General features: G+C 51.3%; 2 protein-coding genes across 2 annotated transcripts in view; one reads left to right on the forward strand and one right to left on the reverse strand.

Annotated features, from left to right (window-relative positions):
• The window catches only part of PIK3CA (phosphatidylinositol-4,5-bisphosphate 3-kinase catalytic subunit alpha), a 183,852-nt gene that overhangs the window by 125,790 nt on the left and 42,690 nt on the right, over window positions 1-15,372 (forward strand). The window lies entirely within an intron of this gene.
• Window positions 1-15,372, reverse strand: part of LOC142908158 (phosphatidylinositol 4,5-bisphosphate 3-kinase catalytic subunit alpha isoform-like) — a 51,374-nt gene that overhangs the window by 32,145 nt on the left and 3,857 nt on the right. Inside the window, exon 2 of the mRNA XM_076058445.1 lies at window positions 6,630-6,735. The gene's annotated coding sequence lies outside the window, so the exon portion shown is untranslated. The remainder of the gene's footprint in view (window positions 1-6,629; window positions 6,736-15,372) is intronic.

Consider the following 15,372-nt stretch of genomic DNA (forward strand, 5'->3'; position numbering starts at 1 on the left):
CACACACACAGACACACACACACAGATAGATAGATACACACACAGATACACACACACAGATAGATACACACACAGAGATACACAGATAGATACACACACAGACACACACAGATAGATACACACACAGACACACACAGATAGATACACACACACACACAGATAGATACACACACACACACAGATAGATACACACACACACACACAGATACACACACAGATAGATACACACACACACACAGATACACACACAGATAGATATACACACACACAGATACACACAGATACACACACAGATAGATAGATACACACACAGACACACACAGATAGATAGACACACACACAGATACACAGATAGATACAGAGATAGATACACACACGCACACACACACAGATACGCACACACATACATACACACACAGACACACACAGATACACACACACACAGACACACAACAAAGACACACACACAGATACACACACAGACAGACACACAACAAAGACACACACAGATACACACACACAGACACACACACAGACAGACACACACACACAAAGACAGACACACACACAGACAGACACACACACACAAAGACAGACACACACACAGATAGATAGATACACAAACGCAGATAGATACACACACACACACAGACAGACACACAACAAAGACACACACACACAGACAGACACACACACACAGATACAACAACCGCCATTCGCCACTAAGTGGCGGTGACGTCACCACGACGCTTGTGCCAGGCCATGTGCACCCTGAGGCCACGTGAAGTGTCGAACGCCCGCTGGCAGGAGGTCACGGGGCAGACCCAGGTGCCACGGGTCGACTGACTGAGCTGACTGGCTGATGCACCACCTGTGCCCCCTAGTGTGCCAACTTGCTGTGATTTAGCCACCCAGCGCTCCGCTCATTGTTGTGAGCGTCGCTCCTCCGCCCTCCGTTGTTGTTGGAGGGCGACTGCCTCCAACTGCCATTAGCAGCGTCCTTCACGAGCCTCCTCCACAGAGGCCGATCTTGACACCGCTGGTACCGGTCATCGGCAAGTCCACTCAGCTCCACGTCCTCCTGTACCACGTCACTCCATCTCTTCTCTAGGCCCGTGCCTCCTGTACCACATCACTCCATCTCTTCACTAGCCCCGTGCCTCCTGTACCACATCACTCCATCTCTTCTCTAGCTCCACGTCCTCATGTACCACATCACTCCATCTCTTCTCTAGCCCGTGCCTCCTGTACCACATCACTCCATCTCTTCACTAGCCTCGGCAAGTCCACTCAGCTCCACGTCCTGCTGTACCACGTCACTCCATCTCTTCACTAGCCCCGTGCCTCCTGTACCACATCACTCCATCTCTTCTCTAGCCCCGTGCCTCCTGTACCACATCACTCCATCTCTTCTCTAGCTCCACATCCTCCTGTACCACATCACTCCATCTCTTCTATAGCCCCATGCCTCCTGTACCACCTTACTCCATCTCTTCTCTAGCCCCGTGCCTCCTGTACCACATCACTCCATCTCTTCTCTAGCCCGTGCCTCCTGTACCACATCACTCCATCTCTTCACTAGCCCGTGCCTCGTGTACCACATCACTCCATCTCTTCTGTAGCCCCGTGCCTCCTGTACCACATCACTCCATCTCTTCTCTAGCCCCGGCAAGTCCACTCAGCTCCACGTCCTCCTGTACCACATCACTCCATCTCTTCTCTAGCCCCGTGCCTCCTGTACCACGTCACTCCATCTCTAGCCCGTGCCTCCTGTACCACATCACTCCATCTCTTCACTAGCCCCGTGCCTCCTGTACCACATCACTCCATCTCTTCTCTAGCCTCGGCAAGTCCACTCAGCTCCACGTCCTCCTGTACCACATCACTCCATCTCTTCTCTAGCCCCGTGCCTCCTGTACCACATCACTCCATCTCTTCTCTAGCCCCGTGTCTCCTGTACAACATCACTCCATCTCTTCTCTAGCCCCGTGCCTCCTGTACCACATCACTCTATCTCTTCTCTAGCCCCGTGCCTCCTGTACCACATCACTCCATCTCTTCTCTAGCCCCGTGCCTCCTGTACCATGTCACTCCATCTCTTCTATAGCCCGTGCCTCCTGTACCACATCACTCCATCTCTTATCTAGCCCCGCGCCTCCTGTACCACATCACTCCATCTCTTCTCTAGCTCCACGTCCTCCTGTACCACGTCACTCCATCTCTTCCCTAGCCCCGTGCCTCCTGTAACACATCACTCCATCTCTTCTCTAGCTCCACGTCCTCCTGTACCACATCACTCCATCTCTTCTCTAGCTCCACGTCCTTCTGTACCACATCACTCCATCTCTTCTCTAGCCCCGTGCCTCCTGTAACACATCACTCCATCTCTTCTCTAGCCCCGTGCCTCCTGTACCACATCACTCCATCTCTTCTCTAGCCCCGTGCCTCCTGTAACACATCACTCCATCTCTTCTCTAGCTCCACGTCCTCCTGTACCACATCACTCCATCTCTTCTCTAGCCCCGTGCCTCCTGTACCACATCACTCCATCTCTTCTCTAGCCTCGGCAAGTCCACTCAGCTCCACGTCCTCCTGTACCACGTGACTCCATCTCTTCTCTAGCCCCGTGCCTCCTGTAACACATCACTCCATCTCTTCTCTAGCCACGTCCTCCTGTAACACATCACTCCATCTCTTCTCTAGCCCCGTGCCTCCTGTACCACATCACTCCATCTCTTCTCTAGCCCCGTGTCTCCTGTACAACATCACTCCATCTCTTCTCTAGCCCCGTGCCTCCTGTACCACATCACTCTATCTCTTCTCTAGCCCCGTGCCTCCTGTACCACATCACTCCATCTCTTCTCTAGCCCCGTGCCTCCTGTACCATGTCACTCCATCTCTTCTATAGCCCGTGCCTCCTGTACCACATCACTCCATCTCTTATCTAGCCCCGCGCCTCCTGTACCACATCACTCCATCTCTTCTCTAGCTCCACGTCCTCCTGTACCACGTCACTCCATCTCTTCCCTAGCCCCGTGCCTCCTGTAACACATCACTCCATCTCTTCTCTAGCTCCACGTCCTCCTGTACCACATCACTCCATCTCTTCTCTAGCTCCACGTCCTTCTGTACCACATCACTCCATCTCTTCTCTAGCCCCGTGCCTCCTGTAACACATCACTCCATCTCTTCTCTAGCCCCGTGCCTCCTGTACCACATCACTCCATCTCTTCTCTAGCCCCGTGCCTCCTGTAACACATCACTCCATCTCTTCTCTAGCCCCGTGCCTCCTGTAACACATCACTCCATCTCTTCTCTAGCCTGTGCCGCGCCCGTTTAGCCCCCTCGATCCGGCCGAACAAAAGCTGTTTCGGCATGCGGTGGCTGGGAGTGTGGTGACTGGGAGTGTGGTGACTGGGAGTGTGGTGACTGTGAGGTGACTGTGAGGTGACTGTGAGGTGACTGGGAGTGAGGTGACTGTGAGTGAGGTGACTGTGAGGTGACTGTGAGGTGACTGTGAGTGAGGTGACTGTGAGTGAGGTGACTGTGTGTGAGGTGACTGTGTGTGAGGTGACTGGGAGTGAGGTGACTGTGTGTGAGGTGACTGTGAGTGAGGTGACTGGGAGTGTGGTGACTGGGGTGACTGGGAGTGAGGTGACTGTGAGGTGACTGTGTGTGAGGTGACTGGGAGTGAGGCGACTGTGTGTGAGGCGACTGTGTGTGAGGTGACTGTGTGTGAGGTGACTGTGTGTGAGGTGACTGTGTCTGAGGTGACTGTGAGGTGACTGTGAGGTGACTGTGTGTGAGGTGACTGTGAGTGAGGTGACTGTGTGTGAGGCGACTGTGAGTGAGGTGACTGTGAGTGAGGTGACTGTGAGGTGACTGGGAGTGAGGTGACTGTGAGGTGACTGTGTGTGAGGTGACTGTGTGAGGTGACTGTGTGAGGTGACTGTGAGTGAGGTGACTGTGAGGTGACTGTGTGTGAGGTGACTGGGAGTGAGGTGACTGTGTGTGAGGTGACTGTGAGGTGACTGTGTGTGAGGTGACTAGGAGTGAGGTGACTGTGAGTGAGGTGACTGTGAGGTGACTGTGTGTGAGGTGACTGTGAGGTGACTGTGTGTGAGGTGACTGTGTGTGAGGTGACTGGGAGTGAGGTGACTGTGAGTGAGGTGACTGTGAGGTGACTGTGTGTGAGGTGACTGGGAGTGAGGTGACTGGGAGTGAGGTGACTGTGTGTGAGGTGACTGTGAGGTGACTGGGAGTGAGGTGACTGTGTGTGAGGTGACTGGGAGTGAGGTGACTGTGAGGTGACTGTGAGGTGACTGTGTGTGAGGTGACTGGGAGTGAGGTGACTGAGTGAGGTGACTGGGAGTGAGGTGACTGTGAGGTGACTGTGAGTGAGGTGACTGTGTGTGAGGTGACTGTGTGTGAGGTGACTGTGAGTGAGGTGACTGTGAGTGAGGTGACTGTGTGTGAGGTGACTGGGAGTGAGGTGACTGTGAGTGAGGTGACTGTGTGTGAGGTGACTGGGAGTGAGGTGACTGTGAGTGAGGTGACTGGGAGTGAGGTGACTGGGAGTGAGGTGACTGTGTGTGAGGTGACTGGGAGTGAGGTGACTGTGTGTGAGGTGACTGGGAGTGAGGTGACTGTGAGTGAGGTGACTGTGAGTGAGGTGACTGTGTGTGAGGTGACTGGGAGTGAGGTGACTGTGAGTGAGGTGACTGGGAGTGAGGTGACTGGGAGTGAGGTGACTGTGTGTGAGGTGACTGGGAGTGAGGTGACTGTGTGAGGTGACTGTGAGTGAGGTGACTGTGAGTGAGGTGACTGTGAGTGAGGTGACTGTGAGTGAGGTGACTGTGTGAGGTGACTGTGTGTGAGGTGACTGTGTGTGAGGTGACTGGGAGTGAGGTGACTGTGTGTGAGGTGACTGGGAGTGAGGTGACTGTGTGAGGTGACTGTGAGTGAGGTGGCTGTGTGTGAGGTGACTGTGTGTGAGGTGACTGGGAGTGAGGTGACTGTGTGAGGTGACTGTGTGTGAGGTGACTGTGAGTGAGGTGACTGGGAGTGAGGTGACTGTGTGAGGTGACTGGGAGTGAGGTGACTGTGAGTGAGGTGACTGGGAGTGAGGTGACTGGGAGTGAGGTGACTGGGAGTGAGGTGACTGGGAGTGAGGTGACTGTGAGTGAGGTGACTGGGAGTGAGGTGACTGTGAGTGAGGTGACTGTGTGTGAGGTGACTGGGAGTGAGGTGACTGTGAGTGAGGTGACTGGGAGTGAGGTGACTGTGAGTGAGGTGACTGTGAGTGAGGTGACTGGGAGTGAGGTGACTGTGAGTGAGGTGACTGTGAGTGAGGTGACTGTGAGTGAGGTGACTGTGAGTGAGGTGACTGGGAGTGTGGTGACTGGGAGTGAGGTGACTGTGAGTGAGGTGACTGTGAGTGAGGTGACTGTGAGTGAGGTGACTGTGAGTGAGGTGACTGTGTGTGAGGTGACTGAGTGAGGTGACTGTGTGTGAGGTGACTGGGAGTGAGGTGACTGTGTGTGAGGTGACTGTGAGTGAGGTGACTGTGAGTGAGGTGACTGTGTGTGAGGTGACTGGGAGTGAGGTGGCTGTGAGTGAGGTGACTGGGAGTGAGGTGACTGTGAGTGAGGTGACTGTGAGGTGACTGGGAGTGGTGTGACTGTGAGTGAAGTGACTGGGAGTGAGGTGACTGTGAGTGAGGTGACTGTGAGGTGACTGTGTGTGAGGTGACTGTGAGTGAGGTGACTGGGAGTGAGGTGACTGGGAGTGAGGTGACTGGGAGTGAGGTGACTGGGAGTGAGGTGACTGTGAGGTGACTGTGTGTGAGGTGACTGTGTGTGAGGTGACTGTGTGTGAGGTGACTGTGTGTGAGGTGACTGTGTGTGAGGTGACTGTGTGTGAGGTGACTGTGAGTGAGGTGACTGGGAGTGAGGTGACTGGGAGTGAGGTGACTGGGAGTGAGGTGACTGTGAGGTGACTGTGTGTGAGGTGACTGTGAGTGAGGTGACTGAGAGTGAGGTGACTGGGAGTGAGGTGACTGGGAGTGGGGTGACTGGGAGTGAGGTGGCTGTGTGTGAGGTGACTGTGAGTGAGGTGACTGTGAGTGAGGTGACTGTGAGGTGACTGGGAGTGAGGTGACTGGGAGTGAGGTGACTGTGAGGTGACTGTGAGTGAGGTGACTGTGTGTGAGGTGACTGTGTGTGAGGTGACTGTGAGTGAGGTGACTGTGTGTGAGGTGACTGTGAGTGAGGTGACTGTGTGTGAGGTGACTGGGAGTGAGGTGACTGTGAGTGAGGTGACTGGGAGTGAGGTGACTGTGAGTGAGGTGACTGTGTGTGAGGTGACTGTGAGTGAGGTGACTGAGAGTGAGGTGACTGGGAGTGAGGTGACTGGGAGTGAGGTGACTGTGTGAGGTGACTGTGAGTGAGGTGACTGGGAGTGAGGTGTGGCCGGTCACGTGGTGCGGCCGGTCACGTGGTGTGGTCAGTCACGTGGTGTGGCTGGTCACGTGGTGTGGCCGACCACGTGGTGTGACCAGTCACATGGTGTGGCCGGTCACGTGGTGTGGCCGGCCACGTGGTGTGGTGGTGCCCCACCCCCCGCCCCACCTCCTTGGCTCCCTTGCGGCCTTTGACGGAGCAGATGGAGAGGCAGAGGCGGGCAGCACGTGGCAGGTCAACGATACCAACGTCGTACGTCAGCCACTCGTTCCATCTATAACACACACAACACAACACTCTTACTACACACACACAACACACACTCACACACACACACCACACACTCACTACACACTCACAGCACGTGGCAGATCAACGATACCAACGTCGTACGTCAGCCACTCGTTCCATCTATAACACACACAACACAACACACAACACACACAACACACACAACTCTTACTACACACACACAACACACACTCACACACACCACTCACAGCACGTGGCAGATCAACGATACCAACGTCGTACGTCAGCCACTCGTTCCATCTACACTCAACACACACAACACAACACACTCTTACTACACACTCACAACACACACAACACACACTCACACACACACACCACACACACACCACACACTCACAGCACGTGGCAGGTCAACGATACCAACGTCGTACGTCAGCCACTCGTTCCATCTACACTCAACACACACAACACAACACACTCTTACTACACACTCACAACACACACTCACACACACTCACTCACCACTCACAGCACGTGGCAGGTCAACGATACCAACGTCGTACGTCAGCCACTCGTTCCATCTATAACACACACAACACAACACACAACACACACAACACACACAACTCTTACTACACACACACAACACACACTCACACACACCACTCACAGCACGTGGCAGATCAACGATACCAACGTCGTACGTCAGCCACTCGTTCCATCTACACTCAACACACACAACACAACACACTCTTACTACACACTCACAACACACACAACACACACTCACACACACACACCACACACACACCACACACTCACAGCACGTGGCAGGTCAACGATACCAACGTCGTACGTCAGCCACTCGTTCCATCTACACTCAACACACACAACACAACACACTCTTACTACACACTCACAACACACACAACACACACTCACACACACACACCACACACACACCACACACTCACAGCACGTGGCAGGTCAACGATACCAACGTCGTACGTCAGCCACTCGTTCCATCTATAACACACCACACACAACACAACACTCACTCTTACTACACACTCACAACACACACTCAACACACACTCACACACACCACTCACAGCACGTGGCAGGTCAACGATACCAACGTCGTACGTCAGCCACTCGTTCCATCTATAACACACACAACACAACACACAACACACACAACACACACAACTCTTACTACACACACACAACACACACTCACACACACCACTCACAGCACGTGGCAGATCAACGATACCAACGTCGTACGTCAGCCACTCGTTCCATCTACACTCAACACACACAACACAACACACTCTTACTACACACTCACAACACACACAACACACACTCACACACACACACCACACACACACCACACACTCACAGCACGTGGCAGGTCAACGATACCAACGTCGTACGTCAGCCACTCGTTCCATCTACACTCAACACACACAACACAACACACTCTTACTACACACTCACAACACACACAACACACACTCACACACACACACCACACACACACCACACACTCACAGCACGTGGCAGGTCAACGATACCAACGTCGTACGTCAGCCACTCGTTCCATCTATAACACACCACACACAACACAACACTCACTCTTACTACACACTCACAACACACACTCAACACACACTCACACACACCACTCACAGCACGTGGCAGATCAACGATACCAACGTCGTACGTCAGCCACTCGTTCCATCTATAACACACACAACACTCTTACTACACACTCACAACACACACTCACACACACTCACTCACCACTCACAGCACGTGGCAGGTCAACGATACCAACGTCGTACGTCAGCCACTCGTTCCATCTATAACACACCACACAACACACACACACAACACAACACACACTCACACACACTCACTCACCACTCACAGCACGTGGCAGGTCAACGATACCAACGTCGTACGTCAGCCACTCGTTCCAGCTGTAACACACCACACACACAACACACACAACTCTTACTACACACACACAACACACACTCACACACACTCACTCACCACTCACAGCACGTGGCAGATCAACGATACCAACGTCGTACGTCAGCCACTCGTTCCAGCTACAACACACACCACACAACACACTCTTACTACACACACACAACACACACACTCTTACTACACACACACACTCACAGCAGATCAACGATACCAACGTCGTACGTCAGCCACTCGTTCCAGCTACAACACACACAACACACACACTATTACTACACACTCACTCACTCACCACACACCACCACACACACTCTTACTACACACCACACACTCACAGCACGTGGCAGGTCAACGATACCAACGTCGTACGTCAGCCACTCGTTCCATCTATAACACACACAACACAACACACACTCACTCTTACTACACACTCAACACACACTCACACACACCACTCACAGCACGTGGCAGATCAACGATACCAACGTCGTACGTCAGCCACTCGTTCCATCTATAACACACAACACACAACACACTCTTACTACACACACACAACACACACACACACTCACTACCACACACACAACACTCTTACTACACACACCACCACACACACTCTTACTACACACCACACACTCACAGCACGTGGCAGGTCAACGATACCAACGTCGTACGTCAGCCACTCGTTCCAGCTACACTCAACACACACACAACACTCTTACTACACACTCACAACACACACTCACACACACTCACTCACCACTCACAGCACGTGGCAGGTCAACGATACCAACGTCGTACGTCAGCCACTCGTTCCAGCTACACTCAACACACACACAACACTCTTACTACACACTCACAACACACACTCACACACACTCACTCACCACTCACAGCACGTGGCAAGTCAACGATACCAACGTCGTACGTCAGCCACTCGTTCCAGCTACACTCAACACACACACAACACTCTTACTACACACTCACCACTACCACACACTCACAGCAGGTCAACGATACCAACGTCGTACGTCAGCCACTCGTTCCATCTATAACACACACAACACACACACTCTTACTACACACCACACACTCACAGCACGTGGCAGGTCAACGATACCAACGTCGTACGTCAGCCACTCGTTCCAGCTGTAACACACCACACACAACACAACACACTCTTACTACACACTCACAACACACACTCACACACACTCACTCACCACTCACAGCACGTGGCAGGTCAACGATACCAACGTCGTACGTCAGCCACTCGTTCCAGCTACAACACACACCACACAACACACTCTTACTACACACACACAACACACACACTCTTACTACACACACACACTCACAGCAGATCAACGATACCAACGTCGTACGTCAGCCACTCGTTCCAGCTACAACACACACAACACACACACTATTACTACACACTCACTCACTCACCACACACACCACACACACTCTTACTACACACCACACACTCACAGCACGTGGCAGGTCAACGATACCAACGTCGTACGTCAGCCACTCGTTCCATCTATAACACACACAACACAACACACACTCACTCTTACTACACACTCAACACACACACACACCACACACTCACAGCACGTGGCAGATCAACGATACCAACGTCGTACGTCAGCCACTCGTTCCATCTACACCACACACCACACACACACACTCACTATTACTACACACTCACTCACCACTACCACTCTTACTACACACACACACCACACACACTCACCACTCTCACTCACTCACAGCAGATCAACGATACCAACATCGTACGTCAGCCACTCGTTCCATCTATAACACACACACACTCACCACTATTACTACACACTCACTCACTCACACACACACCACTACCACTCTTACTACACACACACCACACACACTCTTACTACACACCACACACTCACAGCACGTGGCAGATCAACGATACCAACATCGTACGTCAGCCACTCGTTCCAGCTACAACACACAACACACAACACAACACACTATTACTACACACTCACCACTACACACACACACTCACCACTCACACACTCACTCACCACTCACAGCACGTGGCAGATCAACGATACCAACATCGTACGTCAGCCACTCGTTCCAGCTACAACACACACAACACAACACTCACTATTACTACACACTCACCACTACCACACACACCACTCACTCACGGCAGATCAACGATACCAACATCGTACGTCAGCCACTCGTTCCATCTATAACACACAACACACACACACAACACACACAACTCTTACTACACACACAACACAACACACCACACTCACTACACACTCACTCACTCACACACACACCACTACCACTCTTACTACACACACACACTCACACCACACTCTTACTACACACACACACTCACAGCACGTGGCAGGTCAACGATACCAACATCGTACGTCAGCCACTCGTTCCAGCTACACTCAACACACCACAACACAACACACTCTTACTACACACTCACTCACCACTACCACACACACCACACACACTCTTACTACACACTCTCACCAGACACACACAACACTACCACTCTTACTACACACTCTCACTACCACTCTCACTCACCACTCACTCACAGCAGATCAACGATACCAACATCGTACGTCAGCCACTCGTTCCAGCTACAACACACAACACAACACTCACTATTACTACACACTCACCACTACCACACACACCACACACACTCTTACTACACACCACACATTCACAGCACGTGGCAGATCAACGATACCAACATCATACGTCAGCCACTCGTTCCATCTATAACACACACAACACACACAACACACAACTCTTACTACACTCTCACTCACTCACCACTCTTACTACACCACTCACTCACTACACTCACTCACAGCAGATCAACGATACCAACATCGTACGTCAGCCACTCGTTCCATCTATAACACACAACACAACACACTCTTACTACACACACACTCACTACACTCACACACAACACTACCACTCTTACTACACTCTCACTCACTACTCACTCACAGCAGGTCAACGATACCAACATCGTACGTCAGCCACTCGTTCCATCTACACTCAACACACACACAACACTCTTACTACACACTCTTACTACACACTCACCACACCACTACACTCACCACTACCACTCTTACTACACACTCACCACTACCACTCTTACTCACCACTCACTCACAGCAGGTCAACGATACCAACATCGTACGTCAGCCACTCGTTCCATCTATAACACACACCACAACACACTCTCTTACTACACACTCACTTACTCACACACCACTACCACTCTTACTACACACTCACTCACCACTCACAACACACTCTTACTACACACTCACTCACCACTCACAACACACTCTTACTACACACTCACTCACCACTACCACTCTTACTACACCACTCACTCACAGCAGGTCAACGATACCAACATCGTACGTCAGCCACTCGTTCCATCTATAACACACACAACACTCTCACTACACACACACTCACCACTATTACTACATACTCACTCACTCACACTCACTCACTCACAGCAGATCAACGATACCAACATCGTACGTCAGCCACTCGTTTCAGCTACAACACACAACACAACACACTCACACTACACACTCTCTTACTACACACCACACACTCACAGCACGTGGCAGATCAACGATACCAACATCGTACGTCAGCCACTCGTTCCATCTATAACACACACAACACACACAACTCTCACTACACACACACTCACTACACTCACTCACAGCAGGTCAACGATACCAACGTCGTACGTCAGCCACTCGTTCCATCTACACTCAACACACACAACACACCACTCTTACTCACCACACACTCACTCACCACACTCACCACTACCACACTCACCACTATTACTCACCACACTCACCACTACCACACTCACTCACTACTCTCCACACTCACCACACTCACCACACCACACACTCACCACACTCACTCACAGCAGATCAACGATACCAACGTCGTACGTCAGCCACTCGTTCCATCTACACTCAACACACACAACACAACACTCTTACTACACACTCACTACACACACACTCACCACTCACACACTCACTCATCACTATTACTACACACACACTCACCACTCACTCACAGCAGGTCAACGATACCAACGTCGTACGTCAGCCACTCGTTCCATCTATAACACACACACAACACTACACTCACTATTACTACACACTCACCACTACCACACACACCACACACACTCTAACTACACACACACTCACCACTACCACACTCACTCACAGCAGGTCAACGATACCAACATCGTACGTCAGCCACTCGTTCCAGCTACAACACACAACACAACACACAACTCTTACTACACACTCTTACTACACACACACTCACTACACACACACACACACCACACACTCACAGCACGTGGCAGATCAACGATACCAACATCGTACGTCAGCCACTCGTTCCATCTATAACACACAACACAACACTCTTACTACACACTCTCACTCACCACACACAACACACACACTCTCACTACACACACACACACCACTCACTCACCACTCACTCACCACTCACCCACAGCAGGTCAACGATACCAACATCGTACGTCAGCCACTCGTTCCAGCTATAACACACACAACACACTCTTACTACACACACACAACACACACACACACCACTACTACACACACACTCACCACTCTCACTCACTCACAGCAGGTCAACGATACCAACATCGTACGTCAGCCACTCGTTCCATCTACACTCAACACACAACACAACACACTCTCTTACTACACACTCACCACACACACACTCTTACTACACACCACACACTCACAGCACGTGGCAGGTCAACGATACCAACGTCGTACGTCAGCCACTCGTTCCATCTATAACACACACACAACACAACACACACTCTCACTACACACTCACCACTACCACACACAACACACTCTCTTACTACACACTCACACCACACACCACACACTCTCACTACACACTCACACTCACCACTACTATTACTACACTCTCACTCACTCACAGCAGGTCAACGATACCAACATCGTACGTCAGCCACTCGTTCCATCTATAACACACAACACACAACTCTCACTACACACTATTACTACACACTCACCACTCTCACTCACAGCAGGTCAACGATACCAACGTCGTACGTCAGCCACTCGTTCCATCTACACTCAACACACACACACAACTCTTACTACACACTCACTCACACACCACACACACTCACCACACACAACACACTCTTACTACACACACACACAACACAACACACTCTTACTACACACACACACAACACAACACACTCTTACTACACACACACTCACTCACACACCACACACACTCTTACTACACACTCACTCACCACTCACACACACCACACACACTCTCACTACACTCACTCACAGCAGGTCAACGATACCAACATCGTACGTCAGCCACTCGTTCCAGCCACACTCAACACACCCCACACTCTCTCTTACTACACACTCACCACCCCACTACACTCACCACTACCACTCTTACTACACACACCACACACTCACCACACACTCACCACACACCACACACACTCACCACTCTCACTCACTCACAGCAGATCAACGATACCAACATCGTACGTCAGCCACTCGTTCCATCTATAACACACACCACACAACACACACACAACACACTCTTACTACACACTCACTACACTCACCACTCACAGCACGTGGCAGATCAACGATACCAACATCGTACGTCAGCCACTCGTTCCATCTATAACACACCACACACAACACTCTCACTACACACACACTCACCACTATTACTACACACTCACTCACTCACACACACTCACTCACAGCAGGTCAACGATACCAACATCGTACGTCAGCCACTCGTTCCATCTATAACACACACACACAACACACACAACTCTCACTACACACTCTTACTACACACACACTCACTACACACACACTCACTACACACACACTCACTACACACACACTCACCACACACTCACAGCACGTGGCAGATCAACGATACCAACATCGTACGTCAGCCACTCGTTCCATCTATAACACACAACACAACACACTCACTACACACACAACACACACTCACACACACCACTCACTCACTCACGGCAGGTCAACGATACCAACATCGTACGTCAGCCACTCGTTCCATCTATAACACACACACAACACACAACACAACACACTCTCTTACTACACACTCACTCACCACACACACACTCACCACTCTCACTCAGTCACGGCAGATCAACGATACCAACATCGTACGTCAGCCACTCGTTCCATCTACACCACACACAACACACAACACAACACACTCTTACTACACACTCACTCACCACTACCACTCTTACTACACACACACCACACACACTCTTACTACACACCACACACTCACAGCACGTAGCAGGTCAACGATACCAACATCGTACGTCAGCCACTCGTTCCATCTATAACACACACACAACACACTCTTACTACACACACACTCACTCACACACACACCACTACCACTCTTACTACACACACACTCACCACTACCACTC

Source organism: Petromyzon marinus, assembly GCF_048934315.1.
Source record: "Petromyzon marinus isolate PM22_M1 ecotype Great Lakes invasive population chromosome 75 unlocalized genomic scaffold, UKy_Petmar_22M1.pri1.0 chr75_unloc.1, whole genome shotgun sequence".
Classification (NCBI taxonomy): domain Eukaryota; kingdom Metazoa; phylum Chordata; class Hyperoartia; order Petromyzontiformes; family Petromyzontidae; genus Petromyzon; species Petromyzon marinus.